Source organism: Chiloscyllium punctatum, chromosome 29, assembly GCF_047496795.1.
Source record: "Chiloscyllium punctatum isolate Juve2018m chromosome 29, sChiPun1.3, whole genome shotgun sequence".
Taxonomy (NCBI): domain Eukaryota; kingdom Metazoa; phylum Chordata; class Chondrichthyes; order Orectolobiformes; family Hemiscylliidae; genus Chiloscyllium; species Chiloscyllium punctatum.
The window spans coordinates 79,323,784-79,329,783 of record NC_092767.1 but is presented as its reverse complement, the minus strand read 5'-3'; positions in this window follow the sequence as shown (position 1 = coordinate 79,329,783).

Below are 6,000 nucleotides of genomic sequence, written 5' to 3'. Positions count from 1 at the left end.
ACTTCACTCAGTCCTATTACCATCATCATTGGCACTGATTGGAATGAGGTCAGCCAGGTGGATCTCACAGAATATGAGTTCCCTGATTGGGGTTGTTAACCTGGTCCAATCAGGGAGCCCTGTTATAAACAGGAGTGTCAGCCATTCTGACAATCTGGGATTGACTCTGACGAGGCGTAACAGAGTCAAGGTCACTCTGTGTGTGAATAAAGAGTGCCTTGGTGATGGGATACCAGCCTCTGTGGAGTCATTTAATCACCGGCTCTAATATTTTTGAACCTAACATTTTTAATATTTTTTTTGTTTTCTCCAACATGACCATTGGACCCTGGCTAATACATTCAGATTGTGAAAGTTTATACATTACTGTACTCTGCTTCGCTAATGTCCTTTAGGGAAGGAAACTGCCATCCTTAGCTGGTCTGGCCTACATGTGACTCCAGACCCACAGCAATGAAGGTGAATTTTAACTGCCCTCTGGGCAATAAATGCTGGCCCAGCCAGCGACGACCTCATCCAGTGAATGAATAACAGAAATCATCCAGCACCATTTTAAATATGTCAACGAGTTTAATCTTTAACGCAATAATTCGCAGATCATTTGTAACAACAGTCTCTAATTTCCATTTCACCATGAAAAGCCTGCCCTCCAGTTTGAGTTATGTTGACATTGAATGGTGGGTGTAAGAATGTAACAATTCGTGTCGGTCCTCAAAGTTTATGGATCCTAAGTGCAAACTTGATGTTGACACAATCATTTGAATACCCAGATATTGCCATACAAATGGAAGGTCTGGCCTTGAATTTCCATGAAGGAAATTCCCAGCTCTCAATCAATTTTGCAAAGAATGCGACAGAGACAGGGCACTACAGCAAATGTTGATGTTGCTACAAATAGCTGTTGATTGACCCAGACAGACCATGCCGAAGGAGTCTCTTCAAGTTACCCTATGGACCATCTGGAATCCCACCACAGGTACATGAAGTAATTGATAATGGAGAATCTGATGAAGAACAGATGATGCAGAGATTAGTGAATCTTTCCTTCTCACAATCAGTCTCACAGAAACCATCAATGACATCAAACTACCTGAAGTGTTACAAATATTAAAACTATCTCTCCACAGAAAGCTGGTGGTTATTTTTATTGGATATGGTTGACATGGGGCAAGTGTTAATCTGTTAACTCCTGTGAATTTGTAAGAACATGTATCCACAGACTGACTTATCTTACCAATGTAAAACTTTCTGTATTCAGTGGTTCCCCAGCTCTACATGCAGGAGCTAGAGTGAAACTCAACTCTGCCCTAACATCATAAAAGTTCGACATCATAGAGACTGCTGGACCAGCTAGCCCAGCATGCTCTAACCTTGGCCTAGTCACAATCCATGGGTTGAGGCAGACTACAGAAGTAGAACAGAAACTGCAGTCAAGGAGCACTTACAGAACTGAAAAGAAAACAAGAATGCGAAATAATTTCCATCTGTACTTCAGCTCTCTGTTTTGGAGAGAAAATGAAAGTTTAAGAAGAAAAAAATTGAATAACCAGTTAGGATAAATCCAAACTTCAGAGTAATACCTCAGAAATGATAAAGCCTTTCGAGGAAAAGAAGCAGAAATTGCTGGATAAACACAGCATAGAGGCTCATAAGGTCATGTAGCATGGAAACAGACCCTTCAGCCCAACCAGTCCATGTCAATCATGTTCACAAACTGAACTAGTCCCACCTGCCTGCGCTTGGCCCATATCCTTCCAAAACGTTCCTATTCATGGATCACCCAAATGTCTTTTAAACATTGTAACTGTACCCACATCCACCACTTCCTCAGGAAGTTTATTCCACACATGGACCATTCTGTATTAGAATATAGAATATAGAACACAGAACAATACAGGGCAGAACAGGCCCTTCAGCCCTCGATGTTGCGCCGACCTGTGAACTGATCTAAGCCCATCCCCCTACACTATCCCATCATCATCCATATGTTTATCCAAGGATTGTTTAAATCTCCCTAATGTGGCTGAGATAACTACATTGGCAGATAGGGCATTCCACGCCCTTACCACTCTCTGACTAAAGAACCTGCTTCTGACATATGTCCTAAATCTATCACCCCTCAATTTGTAGTTATGCCCCCTTGTACAAGCAGATGTTATCATCCTCGGAAAAAAAGCATTCACTGTCCACCCTATCTAATCCTCTGATCATCTTGTATGTTTCTATTAAATCCCCTCTTAGCCTTTTTCTTTCCAATGAGAACAGACCCAGGTTTCTCAGCCTTTCCTCATAAGACCTTCCCTCCAGACCAGCCAACATCCTGGTAAATCTCCTCTGCACCTTTTCCGATGCTTCCACATCCTTTCTGTAATGGGGTGACCAGAACTGTACACAATATTCCAAGTGTGGCCGCACCAGCGTTTTGTATAGTTGCAGCATGACATTACGGCTCTGGAACTCAATCCCTCTACAACTGAAACCTAACACACCGTATGCCTTCTTAACAGCACTATCCACCTGGGTGGCAACTTTCAGGGATCAATGTACATGGACTCCAAGATCCCTCTGCACATCCACACTAACAAGAATCTTTCCATTGACCCAATACTCTGCCTTCCTGTTATTCTTCCCAAAGTGCATCACCTCACATTTAGCTGCATTGAACTCCATTTGCCACCTCTCAGCCCAATTCTGCAGTTTATCCAAGTCCCCTGCAACCTGTAACATTCTTCCACACTGTCCACTACTCCACCGACTTTAGTGTCGTCTGAAAATTTACTAATCCATCCACCTATGCCTGCGTCTAAGTCATTTATAAAAATGACAAACAGCAGTGGTCCCAAAACAGATCCTTGTGGCACACCACTAGTAACCGGACTCCAGGCTGAATATTTTCCATCAACCGCCACTCGCTGCCTTCTTTCAGAAAGCCAGTTTCTAATCCAAACTGCTCAATCACCCTCAATCCCATGCCTCCACATTTTCTCCAACAGTCGATCAAAGGCTTTACTGAAGTCCATGTATACCACGTCACCTACCCTCCCCTATCCACATGCACAGTCACCTTCTCAAAAAACTCAATGAGGTTTGTGAGACACAACCTGCCCTTGATGAAACCATGTTGACTATCTGCAATAAAATTGTCTCTTGCTAGATGATTATAAATCCTATCTCTTATAATCCTTTCCAAAACCTTTCCTACAACAGAAGTAAGGCTCACTGGTCTATAATTACCTGGGTCATCTCTATTGCCCTTCTTGAACAAGGGCACAACATTTACAATCCTCCAGTCCTCTGGTACTGAACATGTAGACAATGATGACTCAAAGATCAAGGCCAAAGGCTCCACTATCTCCTCCCTAACTTCCCAGAGAATCCTCGGATAAATCCCATCCGGCCCAGGGGACTTGTCTACTTTCACACCTTCTAGAATTCATGACACCTCTTCCTTACTAACCTTGATCTTTCTTGGTCTAATATCTTGTATTTCCTTCTTCTCCTTTACAATATTCTCCTTCTCCTGAGAGAAAATAGATGAGAAATATTTGTTTAGCACCTCTCCGCTCTCCACTGGGTCCATACACAACTTCCCACTTATCTTTGACTGGCCCTATTCCCACTCTAGTCATCCTTTTATTCCTCACATACCTATGGAAAGTTTTAGGGTTCTCCTTTATTCTATTTTGTAAAGACTGCTCATATCCTCTCTTTGTTCTTCTGAACTCTCTCTTTAGATCCTTCCGAGCTGATCTGTAACTCTCCATCGTCTCATCTGAACCATCTCATCTCAATATCATATAAGCCTCCTTCTTCCGCTTAACAAGAGATGCAATTTCTGTAGTAAACCACAGTTCCCTTACCTTATCACATCCTCCCTGCCTGACAGGGACATACCTATCAAAGATATGCAATATCTGTTCCTTAAACCAGCTCCACATTTCAATTGTCCCCATCTCCTGCATTTTTCTACTCCATTCTATGCCTCCTAAGTCTTGCCTAATCGCATTATAATTGCCCTTGCCCATCGATAACTCTTGCCCTGTGGCATGTACCTATCCCTATCCATTGTTAAACTAAACGTAACTGAATTATGGTCACTCTCTCCAAAGTGTTCACCTACAACTAAATCAAACACCTGGCCTGGTTCATTACCAAGCACCAAATCCAGTGTGGCTTCCCCACTTGTCGGCCTTTCAACATACTGTGTCAGGAAACCCTCCTGTGCACACTGGACAAAAACCGATCCATCCAACATACTAGAGTTATAGCATTTCCAGTCAATGTTGGGGAAGTTAAAGTCCCCCCATCATGACCACCCTGTTCCTTTCACTCCTACACATAATCATTTTGCCAATCCTCTCCTCCACATCCCTGGAACTTTGCGGAGGCCGATAAAAAACTCCCAGCAGTGTGACCTCTCCTCTTCTGTTTCTAACCTCAGCCCACACTACCTCAGTAGATGAGGCCTCATCAAAAGTTCTCTCAGCCACCGTTATACTATCCTTGACTAACAAAGCCACATCTCCCTCTCTTCTACCACCTTGCCTGTTCTTCATGAAAGATCTAAACCCTGGAACCTGTAACATCCATTCCTGACCCTGCTCTATTCATGTGTCTGAAATGGCCACAACATCACAGTCCCAGGTACCTATCCACGCTGCAAGCTCACCTACCTTATTTCAGATACTTCTGGCGTTGAAGTAGACACAATTCAAACCAGTTTGCTGTCTGCCTGCACATTCCTGTGACCCTGAAATCCTGTCCCTGTCCTCCCTACTCTCATCCTCCTGTGCACTGCAACTACACCTCCGGTTCCCATCCCCCTGCTGAGCTAGTTTAAACCCACCCGAATAGCACCAGCAAATTTCCCACCCAGGATATTATAACCCTCTGGCTCAAGTGAAGACCGTCCTGTTTGTAGAGGTCCCACCTTCTCCAGAATGAGCCCCAATTATCCAAGTACCTGAAGCCCTCCCTCCTGCACCATCCTTGCAGTTACGTGTTCAGCTGATATCTCTCCCTGTTCCCCTCCTTGGTATCACGTGGCACGGGTAACAAACCAGAGATAACAACTGGGTTTGTTTTAGCTCACAGCTTCTGTGTTAAAATGTTGCCCGTCATATCCTTTTTAAAACTTTCTTCTCTCACCTTAAAAATATGCCAACTCTCCCACCTTAGGAAAAAAAGCCTTTGCTGTTCACTTTATCTAAGCCCTGCATAATTTTATAAATCTCTCTAAGATCACCCCTCAACCTCTTATTCTCCAGTGAAAAAAGCTCCAGGTTGTCCAGCCTCTCTTCAAACCCTCCATTCCTGGCAACGTCCTGGTAAACCTTTTCTGAGTCCTCTCCAATGTACTAATATCCTTTCTATAGCAGGGTGACCAGAACTACACACAGTATTCCAGAAGCCTCAACAACACCCTATACAACTTCAACATGACGTCCTAACTCCAATACTCAAAGGCCTGAGCAATGAAGGACTGCATATTAAACACACCCTTGGTCGCACGATAATTCTGCTCTCTCCACAGATGCTGCCAGACCTGCCGTGTTCTTCCAATAATTTCTGTTTTCGTTTCTGATTTCCAGCGTCTGCAGTTCTTTGGTTTTTTGGTAAGTCTTTAAGGAATGTCTCTGCTCAGCTCACAAAGGTGAAGGGAGAGTTGCAAGAGAAAGAAAGATACCAGGATGAACTATAAACTCTGTACCAGGAAAGCAAGGAAAAGATTGTTAGTTTGCAGCAAAATCTGGAGCGAGTCACATGTAGATTAGATCAGTCTCAGCATGAGCAGCTATTGATACATCAGCTTAAGGTAAATCAATGCTGGAAAAAATGACAGAGCTGCAAAACATCACCTTACACAACACAGTTTACACAATGAGGAGCTGCAAACCACTTACAATGCTGTGCTTATGGAAGTGAATGTTTCAGTAATGATGATGGAATGAAAGAACTCGAAGCAACATTTACAGGAAACCAAACAACCACCGAAGAGGG